Raw genomic sequence first — 22595 nt, forward strand, 5'->3', positions numbered from 1 at the left:
CACAGACACGGTCCCTTTGACTGTTCAGTGATGTCACTAACTCCCCAAAGATGTAAATAACCATGCATCAGCAGTGCCTATTACACGGAGGGTGTCCGACAGCCGATCAGTTCCAGTTATTTCACTAGGAAGGAGGTACACGGCTCGTGTTTTCTGTAGTTCAACCATGCCTAGACGGTCAATACAGCCGTTCGATCGCTTCCGCATTGTTACTTTGTGCCAGGAAGGGCTCTCAACAAGGGAAGTGTCCAGGCTTCTCGGAGTGAACCAAAGCGATGTTGTTCGGACATGGAGGAGATATAGAGAGACAAGGACTGTCAATGACATGCCTCGCTCAGGCCGCCCAAGGGCTACTACTGCAGTGGAACACCGCTACCTACGGATTACTTCTCGGAGGAATCCTAACAGCAAGGCCACCATGTTGAATAATGCTTTTCGTGCAGCCACAGGACGCGCAATAGGCTGCATGATGCGCAACTTCACACGCGCCGCCCATAGCAAGGTTCCACTTTGCAACCACGAGACCCTGCGGCGCAGTAGAGATGGACCCAACAACATGCTGAATGGACCGCTCAGGTGTGGCATCACGTTCTCTTCACCGACGAGTCTCGCATATGCCTACAACAAGACAATCGTCGGAGATGTGTTTGGAGGCAACCCGGTCAGGCTGAACGCCTTAGACACACTGTCCAGCGAGTGCAGCAGGGTGGAGGTTCCCTACTGTTTTGAGGTGGCATTATGTGGGGCCGATGTACGCCGCTGTTGGTCATGGAAGGCGCCGTAACGGCTGTACGATACGTGAATGCCATCCTCCGACCGATAGTGCGACCATATCGGCAGCATATTGGCGAGGCATTCGTCTTCATGGACAACAATTCGCGCCCTCATCGTGCACATCTTGTGCATGACTTCCTCGACTAGACTGGCCAGCATATTCTCCATACATGAACCCTATCGAACATGTCTGCGATAGATTGAAAAGGGCTGTTTATGGATGACGTGACCCACCAACCGCTCTGAGGGATCTACGCCGAATCGCCGTTGAGGAGTTGAACAATCTGGGCCAACAGTACCTTGATGAACTTGTGGCTAGTATGCCACGACGAATACAGGCAATCATCAATACAAGAGGACGTGCTACTGGGTATTAGGGGTACCGGTGTGTACAGCAATCTGGAACACCACCTCTGAAGGTGGTACAACATTCAATGTGCGGTTTTAATGAGCAATAAAAAGGGCAGAAATGATATTTATGTTGATCTCTATTCCAGTTTTCTGTATAGGTTCCGGAACTCTCGGAACCGAGGTGTTGCAAAACTTTTTTTCATGTGTGCGCCAGCGCCAGCACCAGTGAACTTGGTAATGGATGCTAAACGTGATGCGATGGGCAGGGGCGTAGCGCGAGGTGGAGTGTGTGTGAGTGTGTGTGTGTGTGTGTGTGTGTGTGTGTGTGTGTGTGTGTGGGTGGGTGGGTGGGTGGGTGGGTGTGTGGGTACCATATACCTAAGATAAGTTGAGCTTCGTTTCGAAGTTATGATCGGTATACATAAGTAACCTTTATGTCGACTGTCTTTTGTTTACGAGTCCTAGAACTCTCGGAGATCTACGGTATGACCGAGATAAGTTGAGCTTCGTTGCGAACTCTGATCGATACGTGACGTCCTTGTCACGAAGACTATCGATTTATGCCGATATTTACCGAGCAGACTAAAGAGCAAGGGACAGCCGGTAGCACTTGTTATTTATGTTAGATATTTCGGTTTTATTGTTTTGATTACAAGAAATTATGTTTTAAAAATCTGAACTTCAGAAGAGTATTCTGCAAAAAGTAATTTTTCACTGTAAGTTTTGTCACAAGTTTTCAAAAACAGAAACTTTTTGTAGAACAGGGGGAGGGAGGCATGGGATTGCATGGTTGAGAAGGCGCGTTTCGGCACTGAAAATTTCAGAAATCAAGTATTACAACACAGTACCTCAACTGAGTAACCGTTGTGGAAAGGTTTAGCAACATGTTATTGACGCACAGTGATCAGTAACCGGACGTTTTCGCCTATTCGCTCCTTGCTTGCCAAATTGTGCCGATGTAAATTTCTTCGACCATCAGGATTCAAACGGGCTAGTTCCGCCCGAGAGCAACGACAATGGCGCTACAAACGCGAAGGAGAGCTGTAGTGAGTTGTTTGCTTAGAGCGGCACATTGTGCAACGCTCCTAGTACCCATTGTATTAAAATCTGAGTGGTAACCTCGCGACTGGACTGTCGGCTGTGTGGGTGGAGCGGCGCGGCAGTGGGGGAGGCCGCGCCACGTGACCTGTGACCGGGCCGGCCGGAGCGATCCGGTTGCGCGGCGCCGCGGCGGCTTGCGACAGCCGGGCGGCGACACGACCCGCCGATCACGTCCGCAGCCCGCCTCTGTTTACTACACGCCCCCAACCCTTATCGCTGTCCTTTGTTCCCGCGGCACGCGAACGTCGTGAGCCACCGAGGGTCACCACTGTTTTCTCTATTTCCTTTGGGAAACGATTGAGATAAGGGACGCTCCAGAAATAAAGAAGGCTATCTTGTACGTGATTTGTAATGGCCTAAGTGGGAATAATGCGGGTCGACTACTTCCACAAATAATGTGTTTTCCATTGGCGTCTACAGGGTGGCGCACGAAATGTGTTACCATTTTGTTTTTGAATATAAACTTAATAGTCAATACAATCTGTAAGGAAAATATGCTACAATGAAGAGCCGTCCATGGAGATTTGTTCTAACTCAGCACATGCTCAATATGTCCACCATTCCGTTTCGTAACTTCCTTCAAACGAACACTGAAGTTAGTGATTACCCTACGGCACATGTCTTCCAATTTCACTGCGAGCTTGAAGAATAAGTCTTCTGAGATCCATTAAATCACGTGGACGTTTCGGGAAAATTTTTTCCTTTAGGTACCCCCAAAGAAAAAAGTCACATGGATTGAGGTCTGGACTATTGGGGGGCCAATTTTGTCCGTCATTGAAGCGACCTGGAAACCTGAGTGAAATGATCCGCATGTCGAAATGCTCGTGTAAAAACTCCGACACAGTGTTTGCAGTATGTGGCCTTGCTCCATCTTGCATGAACCACTGCGTGTTGAAGGACAAGGCAGTAGCAAGAAGCTGCGGAAGGAAGCTATTGCGAAGGATGCTCAAATAACGCTCGCTGTTCACAGTTTCTTCAAAGAAAAAGGGTCCAGTAAGTCTGTGACTGGAAATTGCTGCCCACGTTATAATCCTCGGAGCATAATGTTGTCGTTCATGAAGCACTTGTGAGTTTTCAGTGGCCCAAAAGCGTACATTTTGTTTGTTAACCACACCGTCTAAATGAAAATGCGACTAGTCTGAAAACAAAACATTGTCGAGAGTTTCTTCCCTATCCTCCGCCCACTGAGCAAACCTGTAGTCTGCTGCTTGTGTTCTTCAGTGAGCTTTTGTGCACAGGTCATCTTGCATGGGTACACACGGAGGTCACTTGTAAGAATGCGTTGAACGGAGCGTCTGGATATTCCCAGTTGCACTGCTGCCTTTCTACACGATTTCCCGGGACTTCTCTGTACAGAAACTCGTACCGCTTCAATATTCTCCGGCGAACAAACAGCCTTAGGCAGAGGTCGCTTCGCTTCCAGTACTGTTCCTTCCTGTACAACCTGTGGATGGTCTTCTTGCAAGGCTCTGAGCACTATGGGACTCAACATCTTAGGTCATAAGTCCCCTAGAACTTAGAACTACTTAAACCTAACTAACCTAAGGACATCACACACACCCATGCCCGAGGCAGGATTCGAACCTGCGACCGTAGCAGTCCCGCGGTTCTGGACTGCAGCGCCAGAACCGCTAGACCACCGCGGCCGGCCTCTTCTTGCAAGGGACCCATCGTGTGTTAAACTGTTGTCGAAAACGCCTCTGAGTCACAACAAAGCTTTTCGTTTCATGAAAAAGTAACACAATTGCCGATCATTGCTGTGTCGTCAGTCTTCCATTGTGAGCCATTGATGCTTACTAGTCTCCTAACGGCAGTATCGTCAGTTACACGTCATTTCGTAACTCATTTGTTTTTCCAAGCTCTGCTGGTACTGCTGTAGGGATCCCAGCGGGATATCTAATGTGCGTCGTAAATTGTGAAAGAAACAATTGGTAACACATTTCGTGCGCCACCCTGTAGTTTTTTCATTGTGCTTGGCCGTCGCTGGTTGCCATGTCTGTTTAAATAGTATATCTGTATGATCCATTTCCGTACACGGGATAGCTTACCCGCAATGTGACAGAAATATTAATCACACCCCAAGAGACATCACGGTAATGCCGTGTCATAGCGCCTGTAGCTTTTACAATACTGGAACAAAAGTGCAACAACTTCGAGGGCTTTGTTCGACGCCACCGGGATAGTCGGCGGATACTGAGAGGTTATACTGTTAGCGGTTCATTTGTCACGGTCATCCGTGATCAGTTGGCGCTCAGGAGACCTGTCTTTGCGTCCTCTATTTTGATTCTGCAGGAAGTGACTGTGCCGAGTTTGGAACTGAAAAGTGTTTGCAGTATTCATTCTAGGACACAACCGTGCCCTGCCCCTGAGAGCGTACTCCTGTTCAACAACTTCAGCCACTTTGACGGGGTTGCATTGTGGGTCTGCAGGATGCTGGTTGGGCGTATTGGCGTATTGCTGGACATGTTGGGTACTGTGTATCGGTGGTGTGTCGCTGCTTTCATCGGTGTTCTATGAAGTATTCCCTCACCCATAGACCAGATTCTGATCGTCCGGGCAAAGCGAACGCACTTAAAAATCAGTGCATTGTGCGAGCAGCGACGGTCTGCCGAACGTCACCCAGGAAATAAGTCTGGGAACAAGTTATACCTTTTGCGTAGTCAAGGACCATTTGAAATCACCTGCTTGCAGCAGGACTAAAAACACTTGTGTCTCTGGCCAGGCTGCCACTGGCACCACGACACTGACGAGCACAGATACTCTGCTGTCGCGAAAGAGTCGACTGGAGAGTGGAATGGCACTCTGTTGTCCTCAGTGATGAGACTAGGTTCCGTCTGTATCCGAGTGATGGTCGTACGCACGTTTGGCATAGACCTGGTGACCGCTCTACTCCGGGGAGCATCTGTCCACGACAAGAAGATCCCCACCCCAGGCTACATGGTGTGGAGGACCATCGTTTACAACTTGTGGTCAAATACAGTGTTTGCGCAGGATAATGTATCCAGTGCCCGCTATATTGTACAGGCTGTTATCCCCTTCTATTATCATTTCTTCGACTGGAAGGGGATGTTTCGCTCCAGAAGGACAATGCACGTCCACATAAGACTGCTGCGACGCACCGTGCTTTTTGTGATGTAGAACAACTGCCGTGGAAAGCAAGCTCACCAGATCTCTCGCCAACTGAACACGTATGGGACATTGAGCAGAGGGAACTTACTCGCTATCCAGAGCCTACGAGAACCATTCCCGATTTGGAACGAAAGGTGCAAGATGCTCGGGACAATCTACCGCTGGATGCCATTCGGTACCTTTATGATCGTCTGCATGCGAGAATACAAGCCTGCGTGGCTGCCAGAGGAGGTACACTGTGTACTGAAGCGACTTTTTGGGTACACTTTACTGTGACATGTGTTTCATTTGTTCTAAATTTTTGCCACGTACTCCTACAATGATAAACTATCACTTATCAATAAATTTATCTTGCCCTTGGGGGTGTTGCATTTTTATTTTGCGATAGTGTATAATGGCCTCAGTTCGGCGAACAAGAGTCCATGGGTTTTTTTCGGCTATGTCATATCCAGCAGAAACCAGATGGTCAGATCACCTAGGGCTACCAGTTTGTGGGTATGTTGATTGGTACTTTTAACCCGCATTTCTAATTAGTCCCATATGTTTTCTGTCGGATAGGCTGCCTTAATGTTCGCTGAACGTATGAGCGTAGCGCTGTGAACACGGCTGTTGCCATCTTGCAACACAGGAGTATCCATAGTTTACTCATCGTGAACATGTAGAAGAAAAGATAATACTTTGTCAACGGGTACGTCGAAATAGGCATCCTGGTTCATGTTAACAGTATCCCGAATGGGTGGGACCAAGTCATGGTACAGCCCAAAACATCACAGAAACACCTCTGGCCTGAACTGCACCCTCTACACACTGGGGGTTAAACGCCGCACTTCTGTCAATGAACTCGGCACCTTGCATCATGTGAAAACTAGCAAAACAGCAGCTCGCAGGACGACATTGCACGGCTCCAGTCAGATACCGGCCAATTATTGTGTTGTTTGCCCTGTATAAGGAGTGCAACTTTATTTTCTGCTATGGGCAATGACGAGGTACACGACTCAAAATGTCCACTGAATTTAGTCCCCTCAGCAACGTTCTCTCGGAAGCAGAAAAAAAATGGTTCAAATGGCTCTGAGCACTATGGGACTCAACTGCTGTGGTCATCAGTCCCCTAGAATTTAGAACTACTTAAACCTAACTAACCTAAGGACATCACACACATCCATGCCCGAGGCAGGATTCGAACCTGCGACCGTCTCGGAAGCAGGTTGAGATGGACTGTACTCACTGACAGCGGTTGACAAGACTTCATATTCGTCTCTCGTACGTATCTGGTAGAATATTTTATCGACCATTCTTTTTAAACCGTGTTACATGGTTTCAAGTGGTACACTGTTCCATACAGATACGTTGGACAGCCCACGTTGATAACTAACAAGGGAACCTCCCCATAGCACCCCCCTCAAATTTAGTTATAAGTTGGCACAGTGGATAGGCCTTGAAAAACTGAACACAGATAAATTGCGAAAACAGGAAGAAGTTGTGTGGAACTGTGAAAAAATAAGCAAAAAATACAAACTGAATAGTTCAACGGAAGATAGGCAACATTAAGGACGATGGGAACGCAGGAGCGCCGTAGTCTCGTGGTAACGTGAGCAGCTGCGGAACGAAAGGTCCTTGGTTCAATAACGTGAGCAGCTGCGGAACGAAAGGTCCTTGGTTCAAATCTTCCATCGAGTGAAAAATTTAATTTTTTATTTTCAGTTTATGTGACAAACTCTTATGTTTTCATCACTTTTTTGGGAGTGATTATCACATCCACAAGAAAACCTAAATCGGGCAAGGTAGAAGAATCTTTTTACCCATTCGCCAAGTGTACAAGTTACGTGGGTCGACAACATATTCCTGTCATGTGACGCACATGCCGTCACCAGTGTCGTATAGAATATATCAGATGTGTTTTCCTGTGGAGGAATCGGTTGACCTATGACCTTGCGATCAAATGTTTTCTGTTCCCATTGGAGAGGCACGTCCTTTCGTCTACTAATCGCACGGTTTTGCGATGCGGTCGCAGAACACAGACACTAAACTTATTACAGTGAACAGAGATGTCAATGAACGAAAGGACAGATAATAACTATCCAAAAATGAAGATAGTAAAATTTTCAGTCGAGGGAAGACTTGAACCAAGGACCTCGCGTTCTGCAGCTGCTCACGCTACCACGGGACCACGGCGCTCCTAAACTCACATTGTCCATTATGTTGCTTATGTGGCCCATGGACTACTCAGTTTGTATATTTTGCTTATTTTTTCACAGTTCCACACAACTTCTTCCTGTTTTCTCAATTGATCTATGTTCAGTTTATCAAGGCCTATCCACTGTGCCAACTTATAACTAAATCTGAGGGGGGTGCGATGGGGAGGTTCCCTTGTAAGAAATCGGGCAACTTCGTTTACGGCTTGGTCATTGTTATGTCCAAACACGATAGCTTGTTTCTGCAATCTTGTTACACCTCCACGTCGACTCATATTACTGCGCTGATTCCGTGCAACCGAAAGGTAGATGAAAACCATTTCACAAGTATCACTTACGTCAACGGTGATCACCTGTACTAGTTCTAATGCGTCTGTAGTGCTCCAAAACAATTAGTGCGTTCTTTTAAGAGGCTAAGTAATGCATTAACCAATGAGCTTATGTCATTGGCATTTAACCATCAGCCGGCCGGAGTGGCCGAGCGGTTCTAGGCGCTACAGTCGGGAACCGTCCGACCGCCACGGTCGCGGGTTCGAATCCTGCCTCGGGCATGGATGTGTGTGATGTCCTTAGGTTAGTTAGGTTTACGTAGTTCTAAGTTCTAGGGGACCGATGACCTCAGCAGTTAAGTCCCATAGTGCTCAGAGCCATTTGAACCATTTAACCATCACTATATAGCATCTAACACGTGTGCTATGATAGTATCATTTTACTATACATCCATTAATCCATACATATTTTAAAAATGGACATATGTATGTGTGTATGTTCCAAATGGTTCAAACGGCTCTGAGTACTATGGGACTTAACATCTGTGGTCATCAGTCACATAGAACTTAGAACTACTTAAACCTAACTAACCTAAATCCATGCCCGAGGCAGGATTCGAACCTGCGACCGTAGCGGTCGCGTGGTTCGAGACTGAAGCGCCTAGAACCGCACGGCCACACCGGCCGGCGTGTATGTTCCAGATCTCCTCCTAAACCATCGCACCGATTTCAAGCAAACCTGGTACACGTATCCCTTACTGTCAGGCAACAGTTACTGTGGCGGGAGGAACCAGCTATTTATCATAGTTCAGGAAATATGACGTCATAAACAATGAGATGCATGAAAAACTGCCGCATTGTGCATAACGTTTAAATTTATTATTTCTTTGTTACTAACTCTATTCGCAACACATTTCGGAGACACCATCCACATATGCTGATGCGTATACCTGCACAAATATATCATTCTACAATACTTAGTTCAAGATATTAGACTTTATATACACTGAGAAGCGTGAAAAAAAGTCCGCATCGTGTATGCAGTTTTAATACGTTTATTCTGTAAGTAGCCTGTTTCTTTGTTGGGAGCGCTGTAGACTGTGTTAATATTACTGTCAGCGCTCTGTGCCTTCGGCAAGAGGTAGACGCTATTTTTCTTGACTTCCGGAAGGCGTTCGATACAGTTCCGCACTGTCGCCTGATAAACAAAGTAAGAGTCTACGGAATATCAGACCAGCTGTGTGGCTGGATTGAAGAGTTTTTAGCAAACAGAACACAGCATGTTGTTATCAATGGAGAGACGTCTACAGACGTTAAAGTAACCTCTGGCGTGCCACAGGGGAGTGTTATGGGACCATTGCTTTTCACAATATATATAAATGACCTAGTAGATAGTGTCGGAAGTTCCATGCGGCTTTTTGCGGATGATGCTGTAGTATACAGAGAAGTTGCAGCATTAGAAAATTGTAGCGAAATGCAGGGAGTGGCAACTGTCCCTTAACATAGACAAATGTAATGTATTGCGAATACATAGAAAGAAGGATCCTTTATTGTATGATTATATGATAGCGGAACAAACACTGGTAGCAGTTACTTCCGTAAAATATCTGGGAGTATGCGTGCGGAACGATTTGAAGTGGAATGATCATATAAAATTAATTGTTGGTAAGGCGGGTATCAGGTTGAGATTCATTGGGAGAGTGCTTAGAAAATGTAGTCCATCAACAAAGGAGGTGGCTTACAAAACACTCGTTCGACCTATACTTGAGTATTGCTCATCAGTGTGGGATCCGTACCAGATCGGGTTGACGGAGGAGGTAGAGAAGATCCAAAGAAGAGCGGCGCGTTTCGTCACAGGGTTATTTGGTAACCGTGATAGCGTTACGGAGATGTTTAATAAACTCAAGTGGCAGACTTTGCAAGAGAGGCGCTCTGCATCGCGGTGTAGCTTGCTCGCCAGGTTTCGAGAGGGTGCGTTTCTGGATGAGGTATCGAATATATTGCTTCTCCCTACTTATACCTCCCGAGGAGATCACGAATGTAAAATTAGAGAGATTAGAGCGCGCACGGAGGCTTTCAGACAGTCGTTCTTCCCGTGAACCATACGCGACTGGAACAGGAAAGGGAGGTAATGACAGTGGCACGTAAAGTGCCCTCCGCCACACACCGTTGGGTGGCTTGCGGAGTATAAATGTAGATGTAGATTCTTTGGTTGGACGGACTAGCAGTTAGCGAGCGGATAGAGAGGTGTAGTGACATTTTTTCTTACTGGTGACTCTGTGTTGGTAGGAAATGCATTGTAAAGTGAGACGCAAGGAAATGTAGGATGATGGATGTTGTTGACAGTATTTGGGCAGTGGAATTATTGACAACTATATAATTTTTAGGACTGGATGTCACATGAATAAGGTAAAAATTTCTAAATACATAGTTTGTTCTTCAACAAAATCTTTCTTTTGCTAACCATATGCCTCCTAGTAGTTAGGGTCTACAGTAGAATCATTTTATTTAGTTGGCTGTAGTTGCTGCTTGCTGTAATTGCTGTAGTTTGTGTTATGAAGATTTTCTGTGACTTATGAAAACTGAGATATTGTTAGGATTTCTTCCAATTCAGAGCCATTCTTTTGTGTTAATTATTTGAAGACATGTTGTCATTGTATAGCAGTCAGTCTGCGTTGTGGGTAATAAATGAATAGGTTAAGTTTGAGTTGTCTTTGTCAGGGAAAATTCTGTAGGTCAGTGTTTAAATAATAAAAATAAGTAAAGACATAGTTTCAATTCTTTACTACCAACACACTCCTACAGTCTAGCCAAAGAAATGTCTGACATCTGGCAGCGCTTTTGACAGCTTTCAACTGCGAAGCGCAAACGGCTGTAAGGGAAAACGGGCTATGAAAAGGCGTTGCCATAGTGACGCTTACAAACTTGCGTTGTACATACATGAAGCAGCTGCTCTCAGCGTACAGAAACTATCCGGGATCATGTTTTTTAATTTGAATCATGTGCTTTCATTTTTGCAAGTTATTCAATTTCTTTGTACGACTTTCTCACAATTTTAAGAGTTTTCACGAATATATTGAAACGAAATTTCTTCGATATTACACTACAAACACAGTTCATTGTTTGTTTTCTTTTCTAAGAGAAACTTTGGGAAATGAATACCCAGGCAATGCCGGGTTTGTCAGCTAGTTGTTGGATAAAATAAAGATCTGAATGAAGTGGGGGGCACCATGTCAAGTGCCCTTACGGAAGTCCATGAATATGGAATCCGCCTGTTTCGTTTCCTCCATAGCTCGTAGGATATCACTGAGAAAAGGGCATGCTGAGGTTCACAAGAACGATACTTTGTAAAACCTTGCTGCTTTTCCCTCGTAAGGAATTTTATTATATCCGAACTGAAAATATGTTCAAGGATTATGCATCAGATTGATGTTAAGAATATTGACCTGTGATTTTGCGGGTCCGTTCTTTTATCCTTCTTATATACAGGGATCACTTGCGCTTTTTACCAGTCGCTCGAGACTTTGCGCTGGACGAGAGATTCGCGATAAATACAAGCTAATCAAGGGGCCAATGCTGTATTGCACGCATTGTAAAACCAAATTGCGATTCCACAAGGACTTAGCGACTTATTTGCTTACACCTCTTTCTGTTATTTCTCTACACCCGAGATGCTTATTACTCAGCTATTGTTGCAGCAGAATACTGGAAAATATTCTGAATCCAACTATAATGACCTTTGTGTACAAAAATGAAGCTCTCCCTGGAAAGACTGAAAGAAATAAAGGATCATTGTTGGTTGGGAGACACTGTGACCGTACTGTCATTGCACCTTACGCAATATTTTCATGTTTCGCTACTAGTAAATGCAAGGCGCACGTGTATAAAGCAAAGCGTGCCCGCAACGGAGGCGAAGCTGCATCTGTTGATCTACATCGAAGTTGAAACTGAACCGGTCTCGGGCGGCAGTTGTTTGACCTTTCATGACTCTGGAGGCGCCACCATCTAAAGAGCTTCCGACCCCAAAAAATAGAGCCTTTGGTTACTAATGTGGAGTGGCAGGGGCCAAAGCCTATCTGCTGTGAAGTAGGGCACTGACCACCAGGTCTTTTGCGAGAAGACGTTTCACAATATGGGGTAGTCCCAAGAATCGGAAACGTGGTCTTCACTGTGTTCCTACGGCCTCACAAGGAAGAAGAATGAACCGTTTTAGACCGGAAGAGTTTTCTACCGGTTGCCGCAATTTTGAGTTAATTACCATTAAATTATCACCTTCTCTCAAAATCCGTTACCAGATTTCGGTTCTCCATTACTTAGGAATAGTTATAATAATGTCTCTTTCCTCTCGGAGTTTTTGTTAACTGGTTAAACCACAACCGAAAATTAAAAGAAGTCGAAATAAAATTGATGTCAAAAAGTCAGTGCACCGGTTGGTTTTTCATCGTCAGAGGGTCTACTTCTATACCTACATGGATGCTCTGCAAATCGCATTTAAGTGATTGGCAGAGGGTTCTTCGTACCACCTTCACAATTCTCTATTTCAATCTCGTATAGCACACGGAAAGAACGAACACCTATATCTTTCCGTACAAGCTCTGATTTCCCTTATTTTATGGTGGTGATCGTTTCTGCCTATGTAGGTCGGTATCAACAAAATATTTCCGCATTCGGAGGAGAAAGGTGGTGATTGGAATTTCGTGAGAAGATTCCGTCGCAAAAAAAAAAAAAAAACCTTTGTTTTAATCATGTCCAGCCCAAATCCTGTATCATTTCAGTGACACTCTCTGCCATATTTCGCCATAATACAAAACGTGCTGCCCTTCTTTGAACTTTTTCGATGTACTCCGCAATCCTATCTGGTAAGGATCCCACACCGCGCAGCAGTATTCTGAAAGAGGACGGACAAGCGTAGAGTAGGTAGTCTCCTTAGTAGATCTGTTACATTTTCTAAGTGTCCTGCCAATAGAACGCAGTCTTGGGTTAGCCTTCCCCACAACATTTCCTATGTGTTCCTTCCAATTTAAGTTGTTCCTAATTGTAATTCCTTGGTATTTTGTTGGATTTATGGCTTTTAGATTAGACTGATTTATCGTGTAACCGAAGTTTAACGGATTCCTTTTAGCACTCATGTGGATGACCTCACACTTTTTGTTATTTAGGGTCAACTGCCAATTTTCGCACCATTCAGATATATTTTCTAAATCTTTTTGCAGTTTGTTTTGATCTTCTGATGACTTTATTAGTCCATAAACGACAGCGTCATCTGCAAACAACCTAAGACGGCTGCTCATATTGTCTCTTAAATCGTTTATATAGCTAAGGAACAACAAAGGGCCTATAACACTACCTTGGGGAACTTCAGAAACCACTTCTGTTTTACTTGATGACTTTCCGTCAATTACTACGAACTGTGACCTCTCTGACAGGAAATCACAAATCCAGTCACATAACTGAGACGATATTCCATAAGCACGCAGTTTCACTACAAGGGCCGGCCGAAGTGGCCGAGCGGTTCTGGCGCTACAGTCTGGAACCGCGCGACTGCTACGGTCGCAGGTTCGAATCCTGCATCGGGCATGGATGTGTGTGATGTCCTTAGGTTAGTTAGGTTTAAGTCGTTCTAAGTGCCTCTCGTGCCTTTGCGTTTCCTAAAGCAATACAGATAGTTATCTAACAGATCGTAAGTTATCTTCCCCATTCGCCTGTGTATTATTCTTGTCAGCAACTTGGATGTAAGAGCTAAGAGGGTGAAATAGTGGCTGAAAGTTTTGTGAAAATACATCATTATTACACAACTATATAAGAGCTTTTAAAGCTACATGTATGAAAGTGGAATACTAGAAATTTTTTATACTAACATTTTTTTAAATCGTAGATTAGACTTAGTTTTGATGGAGATATGCAGCCATAATCACAATAAATATCAATATGACTCTAAAAGTGCTAAAAGGCTGCTGCAATGGAGGAGATCTAGATGACAGTAAGTCCTTTATTGTGCTGATACGCCTCGGACGAAGCCCATCCTCAGAGCTTGTAGTAAAAAAATACAAAAACAACACAAATAATAGTACACACAGTGACGTAGCATTTAAACTTGCTGAGAGCATCTAAATAAAAGGAAATTCATATCACTTCTTACAAAAGAAGTTAAAGTGGACGCATAACGCCGTCCATACAAAACTGATGAACAGTATTTGTTGTCGTATACAATAAGTGACGTAGATCAGTCTGAACCAAAACATGAAGTGAGGCTCGTTCAGTACGGAGCCATAATGAAAGCACAGAGTACATAAGCTGAGCGCACTCTACATCGAATGATGCGTCATAAATTTAAGAAATAAAATCAATAAAAACAATTTTTGTGTTTTGTCACTTTTCATTAAAATTATGGAAATGTCAGCATGTAAAAGGAGCCACCTGAAACAAATACGCCATAGTTGAGAGAGGAAAATTTACGATACTCCCACTAGAGGACTTCACGATTGACTAAAGCTTTGGACGCACAGTCTAAAGCTAACTTATACGGAATTTCACAATATTTCGATTGCGGCCTTAATACAAAGCAGTGTATAACTCCTTTTACATATAGTTATTTTCATAATTTTAACAAAAAATGACAAAACGTAAAAATTATCTAATCCCACTTAGGACTTTTTGCGAGAGTACTTCTGCTGAGTTCACCGGCTTGGGATTGTCTTACACGTATTCTTTCCTTTTTTTCTGCGCTGTTCGAAGTTTGAAAGTTAGCACAGGTGTTCTTACTGACATTGCCTCCAGCTGAGAGAATTTGAATGGTAAAACAATTGTCTTGATCGTCAAAAAATTCTATTTATCATTTCATGAGGCATTTCGGAAGAACTACATAATTTGATCTGCGGCAACATAAGACATAAGAGAAGACATTAAAAGGAATGCATTTCAACGAAATGTCAAAACGGAGAACACACCTTTTAAAATCGTATAGAATATCTTGTCACTTACTACTCTATAGCACTATCAGTGCCCAACTAACGTAGGCATCTTGGAAAAGAATTTTACCAGTAGTTGGCGTTAATGAAAGTAATGCCTTTGATAAAAGGCATAATCGTTATGACAAATGCTTATTAAAAACTGCACCTCGGCCTCACAAAAAAAGTGAAGCACTCAGATGAGGAGGAGGAGGAAACGAAGTGAAACTTCAGGTTGAGAGAGTATAGGGTATTATTTCACTAACTACAAAATCGAGTCAAATTTACGACGAACTTTGTATGACTTCGAACCCCCTCTGGCCTGGATGCATGGACTGACTTGGTTGGGAAGGGTGTCATAAAGCCGTTGTTACCCTCTGCTGAGGCAAGATGGCCCACAAATGTTGTAACTGGTTCTTGAAATCATGGATATTGGCGTCGAGACGGAGTTGACATACGAGCTGGTGCCACATAGGTCTGGCGGGGATGTATCTAGGGATCTCGCGAGCCACGGAGTGCCTCAACTCCACGCAGACATTTCATAGAGACACGTGTAATGTGTGGACGAGGATTGTCGCGTTGAAAAAGGATACCACGATCCTGTCGCGTGAGAGGTAAAGCGTGAGGAAGCAGGATGTTCGTGATGTAATGTTGTGCCGACAGAATTCCCCAAGCAGTGCCATGGTTCCCCATACCAGGGGTAGCGCCATTGTGACTCCAAAACTGTGGTGAAAGGGACTTATCACCAGGTCGCCGCCATATTCTCCGACAACAGTCATCCAGGATAGTACCGAATCGCGATTCATCCCTGAACACGATGCGCCGCCATTCAACAGCAGTCCGTGCTTCACAGGCACTCCCAGTGCACTTAGTTGTGTTTTAATGTTAACGGAGCCTACGCATGACACCGTAATTCCCTATCCCGGCTGCTGCTGGTCTCCGAACAATGCTGCGGTATGACCCAGAATACTGCCGGGAGTTCTATACTTGCCTTCGGATGGCAGGGGCTGAAGTAAAGGAGTCACGATGTGTTTGGTGCACAAAATGGCGATCCTCCCTTGTGAAGTTCAACCGTGGTAGAGCGGATCCTTGACGACGAGTTTGTCTGCCATTACGTAAATTAACATTGGGCCACTATCACATTCAAATACAGCACAAATCTGAGTAGTGCACGATTCGACCAGCTCGCCAAATGGAGGTCTACAATATGGCCCCTTTTAAACTCTGACAAGGTAGACATATTCACTGACCCCTTCTAATAGACTGCCCTTGACTTTCACATCTCCAGCTGAGACCCATTTGTTGGACAAACAAAAGTAATGTCCAACAAAAAGGGCCCCTGCTGGAGATGTGAAAGTCAAGGACAGTCCATTAGAAGAGGTCAGTGAATATGTCTACCTTGACCAGATTATAAATATGAAGGGAGACATAAGGCCAGAAATCTATCGACGCATCAAGTTGGCTGGCAAGCATTTGGGAAGAATTCAACAGTATTCAGATCAAAAATGCCAGTAAATCTGAAGAAAGCAGTATTTGATCAATGCATTCTTCCTGTGATGACGTATGGCTGCGAGACATGGACACCGAACTCATTTACAAAAGGGAAACTTGGGACAGCACAGAGAGCCATGGAGAGATCAATGCTGGGCTATACAGGAAAGGATAGGAAAAGGGCAGATGACATCCGGTCTGTGACGAAGGTCTAATGACATCTTAGAGACAGTAGGTTCCTTGAAATGGCAGTGGGCTGGCCACGTCGCAAGAAGAAAAGACAACAGATGGACGAAGCTAGTAGTGGAGTGGAGTCCGAGAGAGCACCGGAGGCCTAGAGGAAGACCACCAGACAGATGGGACAAAGACATCAAGAAGATCGCTGGTAACACCTGGCAGAGAACTGCCCAAGACCGTCCCACTTGGAGATGACTGCTGAAAGCCTACCTGAATCCATGACTCATTTAATGATTGAATTGGCTGATGATGATGATGATGATGATAAACTCTGACAGGTACTGATCACGATGTTCTACACAGTACATGGCACCTTCGTGTTCTCCTCAGTGATCACTCAACATCTGACGCTGTTCGCATTCTTATATAGTATAGGCTACCAGACCTGATAACAACACTAAACGTGGACAACAATAATGCACTCTGTTGGCTGTCACAGAGCATTGCAACTCTAAACATTTACGTGCCCGCCGGTGATATGTACGTGTACAAAGTCACATTGACATCTGGCCCAGTCTTCTGGGTGCTCCATTACTTTTGTCAGTCAGTGCATATTACTTCGTTTCTATTTAAAAGACTAATTGTTAATAAAGGTTCCAGATTTGTAGTAACAACTGCCGCACCTGCAGCACTTCAAAGCTGCTACAGTTTCCAACTTAGGACAGTGACAGAAAGATATTCTTCCAGAAACTTAATGCAAGTGTTCTTATTCACATTGTCTCCTGTTGAGAGACTCTTGAACCATCTGCACATTTTATATTACGAGGGTGAGTCAAATGAAAACCTTAAATTTGTAATAACAAATCGAAATTTTGCGCCGTTATCCTGTAAGTTGGTAAGCGTGCTACAAACAGCGTGCAGAATGGCCTGTAGGTGGCAGCATAGTGCAGATGCACACATACCGTCACAGTATCAGTATAAAGATGGCCGCCACACTTGCGACTTGCACCAGGGAAGAACAGCGTTCTGTTATTCGGTTTTCGCGTAGTGAAGGTGTGAAACCTATTGAAATTCATCGACGAATGAAGGTTCAGTACGGTCATACATGTTTGTCACAGCAGCAAGTCTACGAATCGAGTAGGAAGTTCGCAAATGGTGTGACTTCAGTGGAAGATGCTCCTCGTCCAGGTCAGGCACAACGAGTTGTGACTCCACAGAACATTGCAGCAGTTGAAGCCATAGTGAGGAAAAACCCCCGAGTGACAATGACTGACATTGCAGCATGTTTACAGATTAGTCATGGGTCAGCACATCACATTGTGCATGATGTGCTCTAGTTTCACAATGTGTCTGCAAGATAGGCGCCACGGCAGCTGACTCCTGAAATGAGAGAACGACGTGTTGATGCTTGTGAAGAACTTCTTCGGCGCTTTGAACGAGAAGGTTGTGGTGTCACCGCTAGACACCACACTTGCTAGGTGGTAACTTAAATCGGCCGCGGTCCTGTAGTACATGTCGGACCCGCGTGTCGCCACTGTGTAATCGCAATCCTAGCGCCACCACAGGGCAGGTCACAAGACACGGACATGACCTCGCCCCAGTAGTACGGACGACATTGCTTGCGACCAGAAGTACGACGCCTTCCTCTCATTTGCCGAGAGACAGATAGAATAGCCTTCAGCTTAGTCCATAGCTACTACCTAGCAAGGCGCCAATTGTATCAGTGCTTATAGCGTACTACTATTCAAGAGATGTATTCCAACAAGAGAATAAAAGTTAAGTAACATCTACGTACTTTTCTTCTAATTCATTAATAAGTCTCATGTTCCAGAACTTCAAGCCCGTCTGCGTTAGTTTAGCGTGCACCTAGCTACCTCATTGTGTCTAGGCTATATGGTCTAGACACAACAAAGGTAATGGCATCCTTGCAAGAATCGTTACTGGGGACGAAACCTGGATTCACTTCCACCAACCGGAAACGAAGAGAGCGAGCAAGGAATGGCGCCATTCCTCATCACCAAGTGATTTCCATATGTTCGGACCACTCAAATGCGCAATGGGGGGAAAGAAGTTATGTTCTGATGAAGAGGTACGCCACGCCGTGCATTAGTGGTTGCGCGGACTACCAAAACAATTTTTTTCTAAAGGAATCTATACACTTTGTAAGCGCTGGAGGACTTGCATTGAGCGTGGGGGAGATTATGTTGAAAAGTGATACAGCTGTGTACCACTTCTGCACAATAAATAATATTTAAAAAATATTTAAGGTTGTCATTTGACTCACCTTCGTATTTGTTTTGAACTACGAACAGCAGTTCAAGGACATTATGTGTGGAACACAAACTACTACAGGGAGAGTAGAACGATTAGTATTTAGTGTCTCGTCGACGACAATTTCATTACATATGAAGCACCAATTTGTATAAAATTAACATGCGATGGAAATCGACCGTGTCTTGTTTTCGTCAGTGTCATCCTGGCATGTATGGTAATGGATCTAAGAAAATTTAAACGTAGGAGGCCGGACGAAAATTTGATCCGCGCTTCTCCCAAAAGCGAGTCTAGTGTTTTAACTAGATACTTTTTTTGTTCAGTTTATAGCGAGTAAGCTGTTGTTCTAAGCTGCTAGAACTACAGGAGCAGCTAGGTAGCTAGGCATTTACCGGTTGAGCGAGTCGATTAAATATGAAAAAGAAAAAAGAAAGCGAATACTGGTTTGATGTCAAACAAGTTAGCATAAATGGCACGGCGGTTGCGAGACACTACTCTTTATTAGGAGCGAACCGGTTTTCATTCTCAATCCAGCTGGGGAGCTTTTTTCCCCGGCTTGTTTTTCACCAGTCACTGCACTCGCTGGCGACACCGTACTTCTTAATTACTAGATAAACTTTTCTCCCCAGTATCGCGAAGTATTAGTAGATTCTTTTAATCTCATTGCATCAAACGGCAACTTGTCGGGAAACAACAAGCAACTCGTATGCAGCACTTAAGTTTCTGTTTATCGGTTCCCGTCTTGTGTAGAAGTTGAACAAAACTATGAAAACACCGTGAGAAATGCACGCTTGAACATAAATGCAGATGTTAGCCAAGCTTGCAGTTCGCGCTATTGTATCCGACCACGAATCGCACTCGTACGCACTCAGTACGTTGCAAGTGGGCAGAAAATGTTCTGCGCAGTTGTGATTGCCTTATTTCGGAGTTAAGTGAATTCGAACTGTTGATGCTCGTATGGTGGGTGTTTCCGTACCAAGGTAGTGAAGTCTTTGGTGTTTCAGGAGGCACCGGTTCGAAGATTTATACAGCAAACAGGGAAAGCGGGAAAACATCGTCCGTTAAATCACAATGCCGACGAATGTGTGTGTTGAGCGAATGTGACGGGCGGTCAGTGAAGCGGATTGTTACGGAAAGTAAGAGGACGATAGCTGCAAAAGTCACTGCAGAACTGAACGTCGCATTCGCGAACCACTCTCAGCAACAGAAAAACACAAAAGGAGCTCCGTAAGCAGTGAACCGCAGGACGAGCTGAAATTCCAGAACCACTCATCAGGAAAACGGGATGCCAAAGCCATAAAACCTTGACTACGGAGCAATAGAAGAAAGTCATTTGGGAGGCTGATTCTTATTTCACACTATTTGCGACTTATGGCCGAGTCTATGTACCGAGAGAGAAACAACGCAGGGGTTCGCTGACGATCTGGGCAGCCGTACCTTCGTTTTCCATGGGCCCCACGGTAACTCTGCAAAGTCCGGTTACTGCCAAGGATTTTGTGAACATTTTGGTCGTCAGGTCCATCCCAAGGTACAATGTCTGTTGCCGCCCGGGATTAGCCGAGCGGTCTAGGGGCTCTTCAGTCATGGACTGTGCGGCTGGTCCGGCGGAGGTTCGAGTCCTCCCTCAGGCATGGGTCTGTGTGTTTCTCCTTAGGATAATTTAGGTTAAGTAGTGTGTAAGCTTAGGGACTGATGACCTTAGCAGTTAAATCCCATAAGATTTCACACACATTTGAACATTTTGTACAATGTTAGTTCCCCAGTGGTGATGTGTTCCAAGTCGATAGGGCCCCTGCTCACACAGCTCGAACCGTTCGGAACAGTTTTGTGACCGCGAGAATGAATTATCGAATCTCCTGTGGCCACCACGGTCACCACATATCAATATTATGGAGCGTTTGTGGTATTCTTTTTGGAGAAGGGTGCGTGATCGCTCGCTATCCACCTCCATCACTGTTACCTGCACTATCCACAGTTTTAATAATTTTTTCATAATGAGGGGCCACAGTCATAATATATTTCTGGTAAAGGCATTACCAGAAATATCGATCATTAGACAGTGTGTCTAATGGCGTATTTAAAATACGACAGTATGCCATCTTAGGCACTGTATAACACTTGAAAAACGTGATAATGGCACTTTGAAGCCGAAATCATGATTGTGTAAGTGTAAATGCAACACTGCAAATAAACAACAGTCTAGTGGCGGTACTGACTTTAAGGAAAAAAAAAAGATCCACAATTCTGCAGGAAGATTGCTATAATATGCCCTTTTAAATCCTACAGCACTGTATTTATCCATTCCGAAATGACTGGAAGCTGTTCTGAACGCTAACGGTTTTCCTACAACGTATTAGGCACGGTAATGTGTTGTGTTTGTGAGGTTTCCACACTTTTGTCCACCCCCTTAATGTGAACTCTGGTACTATAAGCGACTTCACTATATGTTTGGGAACATCTTATTTCGGATGTTAAGTTTGGCTACGATTAAGAGATCAGTGGGAATGCTTCAGACAGCGAGAGTTCCTGACGTTAGCAGATGGGTCAATCAGGAGCAGCGCTGGTTAATACACGGATACCAGGGACACTACGACACGAGGCATTCGTGACATTTGCGGCAGCCGCACTACAACAAACCCGCTTTGGAGTGTGTAAATACTATCCGTCAGATAAGGCACGCCATGGAATCGGCGAGTGGTCCAGTTGGCGACCGTCGTAGTGACGGCTTCCGCTGTGAGATCGCTACTGCCCCACCGTCAGCGTGACAGGTCCGCTGCCAAGGGAGCCTACCGCCACACGGAGTAATTGCAATCAAAAACCGGTCAAAATTATTTTATGCTTTTTTCGCAATGGGATCCAATCAAATAGCGACCTCAATAGTCATTAGACATTGTGAGAAAGCAGAATGGGGCGCTCCGCTGAGCTCACGGACTTCGAACGTAATAAGAATCGTATTAATACCGTCAGGTGAAAATGTGTGCCCCGACCGGGACTCGAACCCGGGATCTCCTGCTTACATGGCAGACGCTCTATCCATCTGAGCTACCGAAGGCAGAGAGGATAGCGCGACTGCAGGGACTATCTCGCGCACGCCTCCCCCGAGACCCACATTCTCACCTTGTATGTCCACACACTACATACTTAGTGTCCCACCCCAACACACTCATTACTCCTGGAAGGCATTCTTTCCAAGTCCCGTAAGAGTTCGGGGAATATGTGTGCATCCGCACAGAAGAAGAAGGTCTTGGCCGGTATTGCCAGAACTATATACTTTTATGGAAATGGTGTCTGTTCTTTCGGACACATTTTCACCTGTCCCCGTTGATATATATCAACGCCCGTCGGAAGCTGACGGTATTAATATGATTCTAATTTCGTTCTAGGCGACTGCAGGTCATCAATGGTGTCTGTTCTTTCGGACATGTGGAATGACGAATCGTGTTACACAATGTGACGATCCGATGGTAGGATGTGAATATGGCGAATGACCGGTGAACATCATCTGCCAGCGTGTGTAATGCCAACAGTAAAATTCGGAGGCGGTGGTATTATGGTGTGGTCGTGTTATTCTTGCAGGGGGCTTGCACCCCTTGTTGTTTTGCGTGGTACTATCACAGCGCAGGCCTACATTGATGTTTTAAGCACCTTCTTGCTTCCCACTGTTGAAGAACAATTCGGTGATGGCGAACACCTGTTCATAATGCAAGGCCTGTGGCGGAGTGGTTGCACGACAGTAACATCCCTGTAACGGACTGGCCTGCATAGAGTCCTTACCTGAGCCCTGTAGAACACCTTGGGATGTTTTGGAACGCTGATGTCGTGCCGGGCCTCAGAGACCGAACGATACCTCTCCTCAGTGCAGCACTCCGTGAAGAATGGGCTCCCATTCCCCA

At 45.0% G+C, this 22595-nt stretch overlaps 1 non-coding gene across 1 annotated transcript; it reads right to left on the reverse strand.

Annotated features, from left to right (window-relative positions):
- Positions 1–21680: 21680 nt before the first annotated feature.
- Positions 21681–21755, reverse strand: Trnat-ugu (transfer RNA threonine (anticodon UGU)). Its single transcript has one exon. It is a non-coding gene; the product is annotated as a tRNA-Thr (tRNA).
- Positions 21756–22595: the final 840 nt, after the last annotated feature.

This window comes from Schistocerca nitens, chromosome 1, assembly GCF_023898315.1.
Source record: "Schistocerca nitens isolate TAMUIC-IGC-003100 chromosome 1, iqSchNite1.1, whole genome shotgun sequence".
Classification (NCBI taxonomy): Eukaryota; Metazoa; Arthropoda; class Insecta; order Orthoptera; family Acrididae; genus Schistocerca; species Schistocerca nitens.